Source organism: Calliphora vicina, chromosome 1 (assembly GCF_958450345.1).
Source record: "Calliphora vicina chromosome 1, idCalVici1.1, whole genome shotgun sequence".
Lineage (NCBI taxonomy): Eukaryota > Metazoa > Arthropoda > Insecta > Diptera > Calliphoridae > Calliphora > Calliphora vicina.
Window position 1 is genome coordinate 149,471,937 of NC_088780.1, and position 20,350 is coordinate 149,492,286.

The window sequence follows — 20,350 nt, forward strand, 5'->3', positions numbered from 1 at the left end:
GTTGATACAATCATGTGAATCATAAATTAACCATATTATGGTTACCACAATCATGTAAATAGTTACTGTGGCTATAATATTGTTAAACATCTTGTAAAACTATTTAAATGGTTACAGTGACCATGCCCAATTATATTTTTTCTCTGCGTGTGGGTATGCGTTACCTAATAGTTATACTGCCGGTTAAAATTATTTTTGTATGAAAAATGTCAGTTTAACTATTAGTTAACACATAACCAGACTTCGTGTTACTGGGGGTAAAAGTTACAAGGAAATTTACATTTTATTATTTTTTCAAAGTGCTCTAAATCGATGATTTGACAACACCAATCCAAATCTATTAAATCTATTTTTAAGGGCACGTTTAATGTACACACCACTTGATGTGTTACACCCTTCTAAATGCGTAATGATTTATACAAGTTAGTTATTTCGTTTGTAACTTCGCAAACATTGAGTATATTCTGTTTGGTTCTTTAAATAATTCAAGTCAAGAGCAACAGCTGTTAACTTTCCGAAACTTCCAGCTATATTTACCAAAAGCTGTTTTTACAAAAAAAAAACTGCTTTCCCAAAAATAAAAGTTTTTTATAAACAATTCTGTTAAATCATCAAATAAGCTGTCTTAAGCTTTTCAAAAAATTCTTCGGCTTTTCCAAAATGCTTTTTACAGCTTTTTAAAAAAACTTTTAAAAAGTATTTTTTTTTAAACTTTACAAATTTTAAATTTAAAAATCATTCTTAAAGCATTCTTAAAACTTTTTTAAACTCTTTTATAAAACGTTTTATAGAAAGATAAAAACTAAACTAAAACTTTAAGAATAAAGCTTTTTGAGCACTTATAAAAATATAAAAAAGCTTTTTGCAAATATATTTCTTAAAGCTTTCTTAACCTTTAACTGTCGATGTGAAATTTTGAGACATAGTTAATAACGTTGTGGTAAATTTGACCCATCTTAATTTTACTAAAAAAAATTTAGTAAAAAATATTTTTTTTATAATTATTTTTTAAGAATAAGCTACCACATTTTTAATTACAATAAATAAAGAAAACAAGAAATATTTTTATTTGTTTAAACAAAATAGGTACTTTACTTCACAAACCAATTTTTTAGTATAACAATAACGATATATCAAAAACTTATAAAACAAAAACAAAACACTTCACAAATTATACTTCAAAATAAAAATTTTAAATATGTTTAGGTAAACAAAATTTATTTATTTTTTTAATTTTTTTGGAAATTTTTTTTTTAGAATTGTTATTTTGAATTTTTAAAATTATTTTTTTTTAAATTTAAAAAATTTTTTTTTGGTTTTTTAAATTTTTTTTGTGAAAAAAAAATCGTGTTAAAAAATATTTTTTTCCGATTTTGACCCATTGTAGGTCAAACTTACTGTGGTCTTATATTCGTAGTTGCAAATGTCTTTGAAATATCTATCAATAGATATCCATATTTTCTGTATTAATGTCTTAATACAGATATACAGTGAGCCTCAAAAGTGAGTATACACCAATAAATATTTGATTTTTTTTAAGATAATGAAAATCCTAAAATTTATTCATCGATTAAAATTTTAATGTTTCTGTTTGTTGGAGATTGAGTTGAATAATAGATTCGGTTATGAAAAAAAAGAGTTAAGTCGGACTATAATGATTTTCATGATCCTAAAAAAATCAAAAAATTGGCGGGTGTTTACTCACTTTTGAGGCGATGTGTAGGTCAAAAATAGGTAAAAAATCGAGGTTGTCCTGGTTTTTCCTCATATCACAGCCATCTGTAGACCGATTTTGCTGATTTTAAATAGCAAACTTCTCGAAAGCATGTCTGACAGAATTATTGAAGATTTGGATCCTAAAGATATCTGGGGTCTTCAGAAAATTGATTTCAACAGACAGACAGACAGACGGACATGGCTTAATCGACTCCGCTATCTATAAGGATCCAGAATATATATACTTTATAGGGTCGGAAATGAAAAATGTAGAAATTACAAACGGAATGACAAACTTATATATACCCTTCTCACGAAGGTGAAGGGTATAAAAATAAGAATTTAAAGAAAATCAAATACTTAAAGGACATTTTCTCACAGGCAAATGTATACATTTAAAGATATAAAAGAGATCATAAACAAAAATAATCAAGTGTAGAAACTACAGGTCATCTTTTTTGGAGGATTTTACTCATCTAAGTCTGTGTTCGCTTGTTTTTCAAATGTGGTAAAATCATTTGTCTTGCAAGCTTTTTTAAAAAGTCTAAAAAATTATGTATTTGTTGACATAAACAAATATCCAAAATAATAATTCTATGAAAATATTACGTTAATTTTGATGTGGGGTAAATTTTTTTCTACTAACTGAAGTATATTTATTAATACTTATCATAATATTAATAGGCAAGTCGATTTCTTTAGACCCCTTTTACGCTCACATTATACATTCAATTTGGGCAATAAATATACAGTTTTAAAGGGATTTATTCACAGAAGTGCAGAATATATATTTTATTGAAATCGGTTCAGCAAAATATGCAAAAGGTGTACATGTGAACATTAAGCTAAAATGTAAACAAAGCAATGCTTGTTTGTCCAATTTGTTGTTGTAAATAAATAAGAGAAACAATTAAACAGTATTGATTTCGCTCTGTTTTAGTGAGAGTTGTTGTAGAAAACAAAGAAGAAGAATTTAGTAATTTAAATTCGCTTTAGTAAATATATTTTGAAGGTGTTTTTTTATTTTCTAACTCCCATATGCATAAACAATTTTTGTTTTATAAACCTTTGACAAATTTAAAAAACAGTTTATGCATATGGCGGTAAATATGTAATTGTAGATAAGTTATTTTATAATTGTGACGATTTTCAACGGTTTATCACTGCATGAAGTTTAATGAAAAATGGGACGGGTCGGAAAAAATGGTGAGTCGCCTCCCATACAAAGTAAATAGTTATTTCTAAATATTTTGTAAAATATAATTGCCAGATTCTTCAAACTTAGTCTAAATGGCTCTTTTATAAATTTTCATAGTTTCGCTGAAATTGTTCGGGATCGGAATAGTGGGCGTGGCATACCGTATACAAAGTATATAATTAATTTCGAATATCTGTAGAACTATAATTGTAAAAGTGTTTAAACTTTTATCGAATTAATTTCTTATTACTGTGCGGAGTTTAGCTGAATATAGACGGAATTAGATTAGAGGGCATAGCACCCAAAATGGGAGAGGTCGGAAGAGGATGTGAGTCACCTCCCATACAAAGTAATAATTGCAAGGTTCTTCAAACTTTGTCCGCATAGCTCTCTTACCATTTTACACAGATTGGCTGATTGGCGCAAAGTAAATAATTAATTTTGAATATCTGGAGAACTATAATACTAAAAGAATTTAAACACTGTATCAATCAATTTATTACCATTCTAAGAAGGTTAGCTAAAAACGAATTTATTCCTTATTACTGAGCGAAGTTTAGCTAAGCATGATCGGCTTAGTAGGAATGACCAATCCCTTATAAAGGAAAGTTAAAGTAAAGCTTGATATTTACATAAAAGGTTTAGAAATGGGTGGGATCAGAGCAGTGGAGTGGTATCTCCCATACAAAATTAGTTAGTTATTTTCGAATATCAAGTGAACTGTAATTGAAACATTCTCAAATTTTGTATGTGTTATTTTCGTATTTCCATTCATATTTTTTTAATTTTACTAGGGTAGGGGTAGCGAAGTACACCAGGTTATGCTAGTATAAATTATTCCTTAAACTTAAAAAAAGCTTTTATTCATAAAAACTTCACAAACAAATTATATGTTTGGTACTTCTAAAAAGTATTAAAACTAAGAATTTTAAAATTATATTTATTTATTTAAGCTTTAAATTCAAAGTTAAAATTCAGTAGAATATATTAGAAAATTTTATTTTTGAGTACATGAGTACTTGAGTCAATTATAAAATAATTGAAACCAGTTCAATATGTGATAAATATTTGAATTGAAACTGTTTAGGAAATAGTTTTTTCTGTGAACATAAAAATATAAATGAAACTGAAATTTTATTTTTCAAGCCAAAGAATAACGGGAATAATAAAGGGAGGCCTGTCATTTTTTCTACAACAACTACTCTCTCTTCTCACATACAAGTAGTATGTGAATTCAACACACTTGAGAGAGAGATTTAACTTCAAAACTTTTTCTTGAAAATTGCACAAAATTGCAATTCTAACACACACTTTCACCATCACTTAATTTTTTTATTATTTTTTTCCACACATTTAAATAACCGAAACGTGAAAATATATATATGAAAAAAATATTTTTTTAATTTTTTTGACATTAACTTTTAAAAAGAACACATTTGTAAAATTTCATATTGGAAATTAATAAAAAAATTCAAATAAACTTAATTTTTTCAGAAATTTTAGAATAAAAAGCGGAAAAATCTATTTATAAAACCTTTCCAGATCAAATATAATTCAAATAATTTGAGAATTGTTTGAATTTTTAAATTTAATTGTAATAAAATTTTGTTATGATTTTAAAGGTCACCTTTTTACAACAATGTGTGTTTGAGGAGTGCGGTGAAAGTGGTTTGAAAACCAACACATATACATAAATAAAATGATACCACTTCATTCTTATAATTAGGTTTTTTGACAACTGACTTATGTTTTTTTTGACAGCGTTTCACTTCTTGTTATTATTCTTTGTTTCAAGCCTTCCAGATTTGATTTGAGAACATAAAATATGAAAAAAATCATACCATTTAAAAATTATTTAAAAATTTTATGAATTGAAATTAATGAAATCAAATCATAATATTTATGTTGAGTCTTCTGTCTGTGTAAGCAGCTTTTACACAGTTTTTAATAACACTTTTTGTTCTTTTGTAGAAACAACAATAATATTTCAGCCAAAAAATACATGAAAAAACATTTTCTCAATAACTTTAATAAACCAGATTAAAGTTTTCATATAAAGTGTAAAATAATCGGTATCCACATTAAATTGTTGCTGAGTATATAGGATTCGGCACAGACGTATATAACATTTTGACATGTTTTTTTTATTTATTTGGAAATATTTTTAATTTAATAAAATAAAAATTGCAATAAAATGTTATTTTAAATGAAGAGGAATTTCAAACGAAATCCTGTGAAATTTAAGGCTATAAGTATTTTGATTTAAATGGAAAGTTCCTTTTTTTAATAATAATATTTAAATTGTATTTCAGTAAAATACAATTTAACAATGTGGTCATTAAATTGATTTTATCAGAAAACATGCAATTATTATTTCATTTAGATTTTCGGATTTTGGTCAAATATATTAAGGTTCTTACAATAACCAAGCCACATTTTTTTCACACAACATTTCGTTAATTACGTAAACTGTAATCATATTATATTTTGCTAAAAAAAACAAACTACTAAGTATACAAACAAATTCAATATCCTTACAAAATATGCAAAAAATACTGGAAAAAGGAATATTAAAAGCAAAATAAAATAATCATCATAATCCATTTAAAATTCCCCAAACACCAACAAATACCCATAATACTGTGTTTTACAAAAACATACAGTAATTCCGTTAACATTTACAAATACTTACTACTACAGTACCCAGTATCTACGTACAGTCAAACATTTACCAAACACCATCATCATTCTGCTATAACTGCTGGATTTTTTGTTGGAAAAAAATCTCAATCCCAATGGTGTTAAAAACCACACAAATTTTAAAAATATAAAACAACAAAGAAATAAATTTGTTAAGTCATTCATTGGGTTTAAAAAACACACCAGAAAAATACTAAATCAAATGGGAGTGTCCATATGACTGGACAAAAATTTCTCTATGTCATATTACTCTTTTGCAGGTGTTCAACGTGCTGTATTAGAGCGTGATTTTTTAACAAACTGTTAATCTTTTAGTTTTTATTTTTTTTTTTTATTCTAAAGTTAACTGTGAACAAACGATTTTAAAAAAGTGGTGAATCATAAAAGTCAGAATTCCTCTTAAAATTCATAGTAGAACTTTTTTTACTAACATCCTTAACAAATACAATGAAAATTCATTTGAAACAATTGGCAATTGCTCAATTTTCAAACATTTCAAAATAAACAAACATTTTGAAACATATACTTAATTGAGATTACACGCATACAAAAAGATAAACCATATATACTAAAGTTGCCCTTATTTTGCACTTTTTTCGACGCTCCACAGTGGGGCAGAATCGAAATTTTTTGGAAGTGGGCGTAGCCAAGGAGCATTCGAGTTTAAGTTATTAAAATGGGCCATACAATTACTCCATGGGCATCGATATGGGGGCTCAAGTTAGGGTACCTTCGACATGTAAAATTTTTAAACACGTACCATTTTTTTGTTTCCCATCCGATTTCAAAGATTTTAATATCTTTGTCAAGTCAATGTCTCAATTAGATTCAAAACTATGCCACTTTAAAATTAAGTGTATTAAAAATATTGCACTTTTTCATACTAAAAAATTTGTGTAAATTTTCTTAATATTTTATTCAACACAAGTCATTGGGTCTGTCTCAGACACATTAAGAAAATTTTTTAAAAAAATTTTTAGTATGAAAAAGTGCAATTTTTAATATGTAATAAAATCTTCATTTATTAACGAAACGCAATGACATTTCTAACGTTTTTTATGTTTGTCATTCTAAATAACAAACTGTAAAAAAACATGTCAAAAGGTCAAAAGCAATCCCGAAATTCCTAAAAATTGGAGCGAAAATTCCAAAAATGGTATTTTTTACAATTTTGCCTATAGAGTCCACATTTCTTTCGCAGCTGAAAAAATACTTTGGCGATAAATAGGGAACACATCAAGGTTTCTAAAACTGCTTTTCGTTTTCTGATCCCAGCTTTGGGATTTTAGAACATGTGGCCCAAATATGAAATTTTTATAAATAATTTGACAAATACCGAAGGTGGTAGGGGCGACATATTCTAAGAATAGGACATGCTATTTATATCAAAATGTTCTCAGTAAAGATATCTTTCAGGAAGACGTAAAATTGTTATATGTTCTTAAAGAAAGTTTTTTTTAATTAAAAAAGTGTTAAGTCACCTTTTCGCCCAAAAAACAGCAAAAATAGTATAAAAGATAAATAGAAACGCAAGCATGTTTTTTCAAGCCGAGCGCTTTCCAAAAATATAAAAATCTTTGAAAACGGATAGGAAACAAAAAAATTCCACGTGTTTAAATATTTTACATGTCGAAGGTACCCTACTTTGAGCCCCCATAGCGCCGCCCCTGGATCATTTGTATGTTCGGAAAACGTTAACCCTTAAATCGTGAAGATTAAAGGTCAAGTTTTTCAATATATAGTATTAACAATAACAGTACAAAAATGGAAATTAACCCTTAAGAGAACTTGGGGTTCAAATGACACTGAACTTTTAAAATCACACAGTCATTTGAACCCCAATGCTCTTAAGGTTAATTTAAATTTTTTTACTGTTATTGTAAATACTAGACTTCATGTTACATTTTTATTAAGTTTCATCAAAATCGGCCAAAAAATATATAACATTTCGCTATCTTTCCATTAGAAATTCTAAATATTGAAAAATTTTTAACGTTTTCCGATTTTAGGAAAACTTTCAGACTATATTTAAACTTACCTGGACTATAATATTATGAACAGATTTTATTTAAAATTAATAACAGTAAGGAAATTGGGCTCATTCGCTAAAATATAGCCAAAAAATTAGTTTTTCTCGAAAATCGCAAAATTTATATCGCAGGTACGGAAAAACTATAGGAGGTATTGACATATTGTTTCACATTTTTTTCCCTATTATGTTGTAAATAAATCCACATTTGATGTTAAAAAAATTTTGAAATTTGTTTAACACAATTTTTAAAAATTTGAGTTTTGAAACTGCCGTTAAAAAAAATATTTTTTTTGGTTGTACCTGCGAATAGGTTAACTGTATCCTATGAAGATAAAAACTCATGTACAAGTAAATATGTAAGTAAGAATAAATTTTTGTTTTAATATTTCTCAAAATATGTTAATTTTGTTCGTACATTTCTTGTTCTAGTAGCCTGAGACACGTTAATGGCCTTGCGATTTTTTAATAACTTTAACATTTTTTAACCAATTTTTGGTTTTTTTATATCTCATTAGAACGACAATTACGTACACATTTCGATTCTTTTAAATTAAATTGCCAAAGTAATTATTTAATGGGAAAAATTAAAAAAAAAAATGCATTTTTTCTCAAAACTAAATCGAAAGTCGGCAAGGGTTGCCCATCTTAGAACAAGCTAAAATTTTTTTTTTTTTTTTTGGTGGTATTTTAGGTCATTACGAAAGTTTTCAGGTGGTACCGTGTCAACATTTCAAAAAATTTAATTCTAAGGGACACTCTACCGTACAGGTAATCTAAACAAGCTTCTAAAGAAGTTCATCCCACGGGTCGAAAAGGGGTCATTATCCAGCTGCAGTCATAGTTTGGTTGGGTGTCCCATATGATGGGATCACTGTCTTCTATTTCTGTGAACAAGGATTCAAAACATCTGCCAAATTAACCAAGTAGCCGTTTTGGAAGCAGTTGTGAAGCCACACTGTTCCGATTTTTGTACCTAAAATTTTTAACATTTGGTTTTTAGATGACCGAGAACAATTTTAGACTTTCGAATCATTGAAAAGCGAAAAAGTGCAAAATAAGCGCCTCCCTAATAAACATACACTTACAAATCTGTAATAAAAGTTTTGGTATTTGCAGTCAATTCCTATATTTTGTAACAAAAAAAGTGTATTGAACAAAAAAAAAAATTGTGTGATTTATGTTTGTTTGCATTTGAGTTATATTTGTTGGTTTGGCTGGCCATTTATATATAAAAGTCCTGTGAGTATTATTGATTTGAGAATTATTGGGTTATCAGCGCTTAGACATGCTTTACAGACCAATAGTCTGTATACCATGACGGATGGTAAATACACAATGAGAGAGTGTTTAAATACTTACAGTGTTTGGGAAAAAGTGTGATATTTTTCTACATAGTTACAAAATATGTAGTGGAATTAATTACCAGAAACTACATAAGTAAGAATCAATTATTTTGGCTTGTTTTAAAAGTTGTATACTGGAATGAGTTTAACCCATCAAGCGGAACATTTTGTTTGTAACTGTAATGTCACTTTAATAAGCCAGAAAAGATGGTGACAATTTTTAAAAACTAATAGCTTTTGAATCGGATGTCTCTTTTATTACTCACTGTATCATGTAGGAGGCAAAATCTGTAGCTGAATTATGTATAAACAAAGATTACTTAGAAAAACGTTACATAGCTATAAAACGTTTAAATATTTGTTTTTAGCATTGATTTAGAAAATGTTTTACATCAAACCATTTTTATTTATGTTGGACTTTTATTTATTAATTGAGCTTTAGTTATTTTATTTTTTTAATAACTCTGAAACTTACTTCATGTCTTGCTACTTTTTCCTAATTTTGAACACATAAACTCCTTTAAATGTAGGAAAATGTTTGAGTGTTTAGCAAACAAATAATGTAACTTTAATATTTAATTGTAAGATTTGAAACACTGGCGACTTTTCGTTCTCAAGAATAATTTTTTTATAATATTTCACACTACATTAGAGTTGTAAGAGCATTAAGTATTTGGGTACTCAGTACTCAATACCGTATATTTTCCCCGAATACATAAAAGCAGCTACGTAGTGATTTCAGAGTTGTGTTTTTCACTACAATAAACCTATGCAAGTGAAATGTAAAGATATTATTTTTGAAGACACCTAAAAAATTTGTGTTGTTGCTTTTTCCATTGAAACAAATATAAACCACTAATGTTACATAAACGAAATATTGAAAAAAAATTCGGTTTATAAATTTCATCCATCTTCGAAATTTTAAATTATTGGTTATTATTATAGTTAACAACTTAGATATCATCATTTATTCAACATTATAGTGTAAACAAAATTTTTTTTTTGGTTCGAAAATGTCGAATTTTATGACAAGAAGTTTTGCTTTACTTCTTTAAGTTGAAAAAAAAGTGCGGCTGAAGCACATCGCTCACCAAAGCTTATGGTGAATGTGTTCCATCGGTTTCAATGTGCTAGATATGGTTTGTACAGTTCAGACGTAGTGATTTTGACAGGGAAGACAAAGATCGCCCATTGGAGCGATTACTCGATGAAGATTGTTGTAAAACACAAGAAAAGCTTGTAAAATCATTGATAGCTACTCAAACAGCAATTTCAAAAGCAGGCAAATTTGCATACGAATTGAAACCTAGAGACCGTTAAGGACGATTTTGCATATTCGAAATGATGCTTGAACGCTATAAAAGAAAATCATTATTGCACCGAATCATTACTTGCAAATGAAAATGGATCCATTACCAACCAACCGAATCGATAACAAATCCAAGTATCATGGCGTTAAGGTAATTCTCTGTATTTGGTGGGAGCACAAGGGTCCTATTTCTTATGAGCTGCTGAAATCTGAAAGGAAACTTGTACCTGACGCAACTGTTTCGAGCATTGGCCGGAAAATTCCCAGAATATGTGGTCAGACATAAAACCGTAATACTACATCATGACAACGATCGGCCAAGTGTTGAAATACTATTTAGAATGAAATGGTTGGGAAGTTTTCTCTACCCGCTTTATAGTCCAGAACGCTTCCTTTGGGCTTCAACTTAGAACAGATTAACCGAAATTGCCTTGATTTGTTCTTGGCCTCTAAAGATAAGCTCGAAATCCATATGTTGTCATAAATATCGGAAAAGTCATAGCTAACACTGGCCAATACTTTGAGTAAATTTATATTGAACAAATTTTTCAAAACAAAAGCTAAAAATTTAAAAAAAAAATCCTGCATTTTTAAGTCATACATCCAATAAATTAGCAATCCAAGGAAGCAATATGAAATTAACTGAAGGTCTTCTAACTTCGGAAAAAATACTAAAAAAAATCCTGGACGTCAAACTTTTGAGATATTTATTAAAAACGAAACATATAAAAATGTACATTAAATTAGGACAAAAAATTAAAAGTAGAGTGTTTTAGTCCTCTTTTTATAATTATTTTCATTTGTCTCCCTCACGCCACTCCAACAGTAGTCTGCTAGCATATTCTGATCCTAAAAATTTTGATGGAAACGCTCTCCATGTTTGTCACTCATGTATCCGAGGTTTTCCTGGAAAAATCCGCATGAGAATGTAAAATTGAATTTTGAGGGATATATTTACACCCATCAGTTCCAAATTTTGTAATACATTCGCAACAATATCTCTGTAATTTTTACTTTTCTTATTCCCCAAAAATTCTTGAACAATAAGTTTAAAAGAATTCCATGCTGCATTTTCAACATCGGTTAATAGACACTCAAATTTGGTATCAACCTAAATTTTTCCCTTCTTTTAATTTAGCCTCAGAAAGACTCGGGAACACGCTGCATAAATATTGAAATGCTGGTTTAGTCGTATCTAAAGCTTTTACGAATTTTTTTAATGTAAATAAGCATTTTGCAGAGTTTGTGTTATAGGAAAACCTCGATTTGACTGAATAATTTTTCCGCAAATAAAACAAAAATGGTCTGAAAAAATGGTTTTTATTTTAGAGTTTTGTATTTAATAGCGATTTATTAATGTTTATCTATGGAAAGATGTACTTTTAAACAGTATTTATTATTTTCCCGTTAATTTTTTTTGAAATTTGTCAAAAAAATACAACTCTGAAAGTATCTAGTAGCTTCGCCAGCATGTTGAGTACCCAAAAACTATGTAAATACTTAATTACCACAATTCGGTTCACAACAGTATGCATTAGTAGTACTCAGGGCAGGTGAAAAGTAAAAACCCATATATCTCAAAATTTTGACGTATAGGTGGGAAACAAAAAATGGTCAATAGACTAGCGTCCCTAGCTCTTCTCAAAAATATAAGTTTCATTCCATGAGCAAACAAAAATGTTTGATTTGTAAACTAGTGTAATTTATTAAACTGGTGACCAAACAAATTTGACATGACAGTTACATCTGTTAAAATTTTCATTTTTAATCCCCATTTAGTGTTTATTAATTTCGAAAATAATTTTTAAATTTTTTATAAATTTCCTTTAAAAAAATTTCTAAATTTAAAATTTTGGGATTTGAGATATGCATGGAATTTTATGCTTTTTGTGGTATATAAGGTATAGTCTCCATTTATTAATATTATTGCTTCGTTATGACATGTGCTTGCTCAGACAACTTTGTCTGGACAACAAACGTCATTAATTTTTATGATAAACAATTTCAAGTATGGATCGATGACAGAATTTTTTAAATTTTATGTTTCAAAAAAAGTTCGGGTAAATGAACTTCAAAATTATTTTTTTTTTCAACATTTAGTTGTTAATATTTTTTAAAAATACAGCTACTTTGACTCAAAACACAAAACTTCAAAACTTCAAATGAAATGTAAAACCTCTAAACTATATCCGATTTTGCTAAAATTTTCAGCATTTGGTTTTTATATGATGAAGAACAGTTTTAGATAGCATGGAAAATCGCAAAAGTGCAAAATAAGAGTCAACCTTATGAGCATATTATGATGCTATTAAAATCAATTTGTTAAATGTTTATAACACTTTTTAAGTACAAGGTTTTTGATTCAAACGAATCAAACAAGACGAATCAAATGACTATTCTATGACAACCATGATTCAGCAATTTGAATTCCTTTTCTCCTTTCCAAAGATATTTTTAGTGAACATTTTAAAAAAAGTAAAATCTTTATGGTTAAATTTCATGTAAATGAAAAACTCTTTTCCAAACCCATTGCAAATAAATATTAAATTTTGTCCTTAATAAAAGTAGTAACACAGTAAATAATTACCATTTATGCCTCACCATGAACACAACAATAAAATTCCTTCATTATGTATATTTCGTTACGTATGTAGCTATTTTCAGAATTAAAATATAGTTTTGTATTAGCTATAAATAAATTCTTAAATTCAATAAAATATTTTATAAAAAGTTCTCATGGTTACCAAACAAAAAAATAAATATGTCAAACCCTTTTCTAACATGCTTCATTTATTGTTCATATTATTTTTGGTCTACCTTTTAGAAAACAAAAAAAGGTATACATTTTATAAATTTTAAACAAAAATGTTTAAATTTTCATTTAAATATTTTTTATCATTTTGATAAAAACTAAAGTTTTGCTCTACTTCACACAGACCCTTTAAATTTGTCTGTTTCATCGTATTTGGGTTGACAATAATAAAAATAAATAATGACATCGAATACAAACATACATGCAGCTTGTATTTGCAGTATTAATACTTTTGTGTGGACAAAAGTTAAATAAATACATGAAAGTAAAAAACAAGCAAACAAAGGTACTGAATATTGTTTTCCCTCAAATAAAAAAGGAAAATATTAATATATTTATTAAACAACAAAGGGTCATTCACTCACTTCCTACCTATGTATGTTTGTCCTTGTGTAAATTTTGTACATCAAAAATACTACCATACTCAGCAATTTTTTTAAATTGATTGATATTTATTTAATATAAAGAAATTTGAATAATTCTGCCCACAAAGAACTATTAAGTATTTATTTTGAATACAAAATAAAAAATGTGTAACCTAAATTAAAGTTCCTATTCAAGATTGGTTGCAGAGTTTAAAGGTTATTTTTTTGGTATATTATAAAACCCTTTTTAGTATCAAAATAAAAATAGTTAAACGTTTTTTTATCTTAAAAATAAAATAAACCTAATTGATTACTTTTCCCAAATCTATCATTAACTTGGTTTTTCTTATTTCCTGTGTATCATTTCACGAAAAAAAAAAATAAATCACCAATCATTTGCAACAGTCTCATCAATTGAGCTGTAGATGGTCCAACCATCGTCTGCTTCTAGTCCACAGTTTGTCAATTGTTGTGTGTAATTTATTAACTTCTTAACTAAATAAATAAACATAGTCTGTATAAAATATAATCCTAAATAAATATTATTCCAAAATATCTTAAATGCAGACACCCCAAAATACACAGACTTACTCTCACATAAGTACACCATGTAGCTTGAAATCGAAATCCCTTTTAATACCCCAGAAAAACATTTTGATTATTTCTTGTTTGTTCCCTCTTCTTTATTTTTGCTTATTCAAGGTTGTAGCAAAATTTTGGTCATCATTATCACTAAAGACATCCATTAATCATTTGCAAATGTCAATAACAAGAACTTGTAGCTAAATATTTTTTCAACACTTTGATTTTGGCTGGTGTTTCCTGTTACGTCTTTAGATGATATTTCACATTTTCTGTTAGTTTTTATGTCTGTTATCCATTGTATGTATAGATTTAATTTGTTGTGGATAAAAGGAGGAGAAAATGTATTGTATTGTTTGGAGTAGGGACGGAAATAACTGTTTCTTGTAATTTGAAATGTGTTAGGGAAGGGAAAGTATTATTTTAAAGGGAAGTTGTGAAAAAATCAGACAAAACTGGGATTTACACTCACTTTTCCTCACTCGGGGCGAAATATAATAAACTTTTTGTTTTAAGCTTTCTTTTTTCTTGTAGAAATGATATAATCCGTAACTTCTTTTTTACATTTTTTTTCTATAAAAGTTGTTTTTAATAAAAAGCTTTGTGAGAATTATATTTCAATAAAAAGCTTTTTTTGAAAAATTGCATATATAAAGTTTTTTCTGAAATTTATTTTTCATAAAAAAAATTTTATGAAAATGCTATAAAAATCATTTATTTTCTTTGGTATAAAACATTTTGCAAAAAGATTTTTTACTTCAAAAACCTTTTTTTCTAAAAAAAAGTTTTCAGGGAAATTATTTTTGAAAAATCAATCGTAAACATTATTCTTCTATGAGCACGATTTTGTATAAATATTATATAAAAAATAGTTTCAATGAGAAGCTTTTCTACAAAAAACTGGAAAATTTATTTTCTTTAAAAACTTTCTTTTCTACAACAGCTTTCGTTATCATTATTTTTCTTTTGTGCATATAGAATCTTTTCAAAAAAGCTCTTTTCTATACAAAGCTTTTTTACTAAGATTTGATGAGAAATATTTGAAAGCTTTATTTTAACTTTTTGAAAAAGCTTTTGGTAAAAGGTTGTTTTCTAAGAATACTTTTTTTTAAAGCATTTATTTAAAAATATCTTATTTCAAAGTTTGTTTTTCATAAAAGTTTTTTGTGAGAATATCTTGTTGCTGTACAAAAATTTTTGTTAAAAAGCTATTTTCAGTACAAAGCTTTTTTCGAAGAAGCTGTTCTCTATACAAAGCTATTTTCAAAAATGTTATGAAAACCATTCAGCTTACGTAAAAAACTTTTCTCTAAAACAATTTTGTTTAATATAATTCCTTGAAAAGCGTTTTCTCTGATATTTTAGAATAAAAAATGAAAATTGTTTTCTACTGTGGAAAAACAACGAAACTCTTTTATATTTGTGAGAAAGCTTAATACAAAGCTTTTTAGTGAAACAGCTGTTTTCTAGATAAAATCTTTAGTGAGATTTCACTTTTCATCATTTTATTTTATTGTATAACTTGTATTTCATCAAAAACCTTCTGTCTATAAGCTTATTTCTATAAAAAGTTGTTATATACAATACAAATATTTTTCCTATAAGGCATTTGCTAAAATCTTTTTTCAAACAACTTTTTATATTCAAAGATTTTTGTATAAAAAAGTTTTCTATACAAAGATTTTTCTGAAAAGCTTTCTTCCATAGAAAGTTTATTTGAGAAAAAGTTTAGTCTACAAAAAGCTTTTTCTAGAAAAAACGTTTTATTTTTTCAGAAGACTTTTTATGAGAAGTCTTGGGCAAAGCTTTTTGTGTAAAATTTTCTTTCTAAAAAAAGGTTTTTGTTATGTAGCTTTTATTGTAACAACTTACATTTGATTATTATTAACTGAAATATTTTCAAGCACAAGAACAAACTTCTTTATAGGTCATATTCTTAACATGCAAAAAAACATATTTAATACTAACATTTGCCTTCAAACGAAATTTGATTGACAGAAAATCAAACTGTTTTCATTTAAAGACTAATTTATACTCTAAAAATCTTTCACTTGATAGCCTAAGGCTACTTCCTTCTATTTAGATGACTTAATATATTAATAGTCTTGGTCATTTTGAAGACCAATTAGTTTCAACTCATTTTCATTATAATGCTAAGAGTGAAATGGTTGGGCATTAACAACATTAATAATAACAGCAGCATTATCATCGTCATCATAGTCAACGCAGTAATCATTAGTATCAACAGCAAAAGCAGCAGTAGCAGCAACTACAATAATATAATAACAGCTTAAACACAAACAGAAGTAGCAATGTTCTATCATAATGTTTCTCTACTAACTTGTATTTGCAATGTTGTCGCTGCTATAGAGTACTTAATATGCTAGGAAAATGAACCAAGAAAACATCCCAGCAGTTAAGCAAGTACTCAAGACTCCACTTTATAAATTTTGGGACATTTTACACGTACGTGCTTTTTGTAGTGTAGAGAGAAGACAATTGGTTACTTTATACATCCTATGTAATCTAGCGCACAGTCAATCGGCACTTAAGTGTCACTAAGTAATCTATAGTGTAGTCACTTTAAACGTTCATTGTCGGAGGAAGTTTTGTTTACAAGAAATTGGTTATTGGACTGTATATGAAATGTCTTTTTAACCCAGTACATGCTAAAATAACTAGTCATGTAGCTAGTTATTTAACTAGTTGTCACCATAAATGATAAGTGAAATCACTAGTTCGGGACAGTTTCCTAGAACTGCTGGGATTAGACAAACATACAGAGCATACTTTCTATTGTTAATGCTGTTTTTGCTGATGTTGTTTAATGTATGTATGATATGTAGTACAGTATAGATGATGGCTGCCACCATTTATCATTTGATGAGCTTTGACAGCACAAAGAGCAATATTCAAACATCATACAAATAAAATAGACAAACTACTCATATACTCACAGTAATATACAATCCTTTATATTATTTATACTAAATATAGTCTACTATACCAGAATTATTTATTTGTTTTCATTTTGCTCTTTTTATTTATGTATGTAAAGCTGTGTATCTATTTATTGCTTTTGTTCGAATTTCCATGCAACAAAGTTTGATTCATAAAATTAATTTAACATTTTAGCTTTTGAATCTTAAATGGCAGCATGCTGATTAAGCAAAAAAATATAAATGATTGGATTTTTTTTTATTCTGTTTTTGTATTTTACTTTTTTTTATGACTGTTAACAAATTTGTATACAAGAGCTTAATTCAATGTGTCGACCAGTTACTGGCAAATTTAATTGTGCACTTGAAGAAAATGTTACAGACGAAATGCAATAATTTATTTTTAACACTTAAAAGTAGACTAAACTTCTATTTCCAGTATATAAATAAGAGATTTTGAGCTAGAATCCCAATGATTTCATAAAAAAATTTAAAATTTAAATATTAACAAGTAAGAGAGCATATTCGACTGTGCCGAATCTTATATACCCTTCATTAAATTATACTTAAAAATATTTTTATTTAAACAAAATTAATTTTTTTTTCCAAATTGTTTTTTAAAAAGTTTTTCTTTCGTTATTAAAAAAAAATTTGTTTAAAAAGAATTTTTGACAAAAAAATTTCGGTTTAAACAAATATTTTTCCCGATTTTGACCCATTGTAGGTCCAACTTACTATAGCCTTATCTACATCGTTGCTATGGACATTGAAGTATCTATCATTTGATATCCATATTATCTATATTAATGACTTAGTAATCCAGATATAAATCAAAAATAGGCCAAAAATCGAGGTTGTCCCGGCTTTTTCCTTATATCTCAGGCATTTGTGGACCAATATTGTCGATTTTAAAAAGCAACCGACCCGGCATATTGATGTATGAATCATGTATGTAAGTTATTTGGGGGCAACGGAATGTTGATTTCAACATACAGACGGACAGACAGACATGGCTATATCGGCTTGGCTATCTATAACGATCCGGAATATATATATACTTTGTGGGTTCGCAAATGCAAAATGCAGAAATTACAAACGGAATGACAAACTTATATATATTGTTGCCACTCATGGCGAAGTGTATAATAAACAATTGACTTTTTCTTTTCTAAATTTGTATAATATCATTTTGTGTCGCGTTCGCAGTTGCCAGTGTAGCTTTGTTCAAAGCAAGTGTTTTTATTATATTACTGGTTAAAGAAAGGTAACCACAATGGGGTACTAAAAGGGGCCCAATAAGGTATAAAGAAAAAAGCAACATATAAATTGGGAAATATTTAAGAAATTTTTTATTTTCTTCTTCAAAAAACATTTGAAAGAAACAGTAAATAAGTCATTACCAGTGTACTTAGATAAAAAGTTCAACTTATTGGACTACTATGTACTATATTAAAACAATATCAAACCACAAAAGACCAAATACGTAAGATTTATTGAAGTTACTAGAACTTATCCATATTACTAACATCACTTCAAAAATTTGTCGCGTGTCAAACAGAATGCTTACGCAGCTTATTATAAAACGAATGTAAATATGTTTACTTGATAAAAAAATATATTCCAAGTTTTTTCGAAAATAAAGTCTATTTTTGTCGGATTCTTGATCCCATGTTTATTGCTATTATATTAAAAACCTACTTTTTGTATTACAAAAAGAGGTACTTAAATGCTATCAAATAATGTATACAAGAAAAACCATTCCTAAAGGTAGAATCACTTATGGCAAATATTTGCTCAAAAAATCGTAACCACTTTTTTTAGCACAAATTTGTTTGACGTGTTTACACTTGCAATTGTTTTGTAAGATCAAACAGCATCAAATAAAATAAAACTTAATTTTTTATTGTGATTCATCCCAAGTAAAATAAATTTTTGAAATAAATAAAAGAATTCAAATATATTTTATTTAGTGGTTACGTCTTTTTCGTCAAACATTTGTCATGTGTGACCCTACCTTAAGAGTTGTTTTTATCACCTTAAAAGCGTACAAATATCGCGTTCATGACTGTAGAAATAACCATGTAAATAATAAATAACAAAAAATAATAAAAAATAATAACAAAATACAATAACACAGTAAATAACGAATACAAAGCTTTTGTTGAAATTTGTTTTTTATAACTTTAAAAGCATACAAGTGTCACGTTCGTAATGGTGCAAGTGACCATATTTAAAAAATATTATATATTGGGTGTATGATTTAAAAATGTGGATTTTTATAAATTTATTCAAAATTTTGGCTATTGATAGCTATGAACTTTTCCCATCATTCTGGCGACATTTGAATTTCGAGCCAAAATAGTTGCTCATCCTTTGAGGCCATGAACGAATCAAGTCAATATCTGTTCCAAATTTAAGCGTATTCCAGAGAGAGCGTTCTGCATCGAACGAATAGTAGTGAGACAAAATTTCCCAACCACTTCATCCTAAATACTTTTTAACAGGTATTTCAACATGAGCGTTGTCATGATGGAAGTTTCAAATCTAGGCGTATGTTCTCTGTGTTTTTCGCATTCTGTACATGTTCTTTGTGATGACCTGGTCAGATTTCAGCAGCCCATAATATATAAAGCCATTTTACTCCCACCAAATACAGAGCATTCCCTTAGCGCCATGAATATTTGGGCTGCACATACGATCTATTAAACAGAGAAAACAGAGTTTTGTTGCCAATCGAATGATTCGGTTGCACATATAGAATATTTCGGTTCTAGCCACAGAAAATTATTTAATAAAGAAGAATTTCGGTTGCAGCAACCAATCTTTTGTAACCCCTTCCAAAATTTTGTAGCCACAACTGTAAAATTAGGTCACTAAGATTGAATCATTAGATTGGCAATTGCTATTGGCGGTTGCTACCGCAAATCCTTTTTCTCTGTGTACACTTCGCATGTAATGCTTCGGTGCAGAAATCGTTTTTCAAGGTTTTGCAGCTTTAATTCGTATGCTACCCAATGTGCCTTCCTTTGAAAAAACGTTTTGAAATTTCAGCTTGAGTAGCTCCCATTGATTTTACAAGCTATTGTTGAGCTTTATAACAATCTTCTCTCGCACAGTGAAACCGATGGAATAATTCACCATAAGCTTTGCTGATCAATTAGCTTCAGCGGCAATTTTTTTCTAAGTTAAAGAAGTAAAGCAAAACGTTGTTGGCACGTGTCTACACTATAATGTTCAATAAATAAGTGCGAATAAATGATATAAATTATTAGGAACAAAAACCGCATAGCAAAGATAATACATCTATTGCAAACACCCAATATAAATAAATCGGCAATAGTTCATATCATTATG

The 20,350-nt window shown here is 28.0% G+C and overlaps 1 protein-coding gene across 1 annotated transcript in view; it reads right to left on the bottom strand.

Annotated features, from left to right (window-relative positions):
- Positions 1-20,350, bottom strand: part of Octbeta2R (Octopamine beta2 receptor) — a 300,943-nt gene that overhangs the window by 79,957 nt on the left and 200,636 nt on the right. The window lies entirely within an intron of this gene.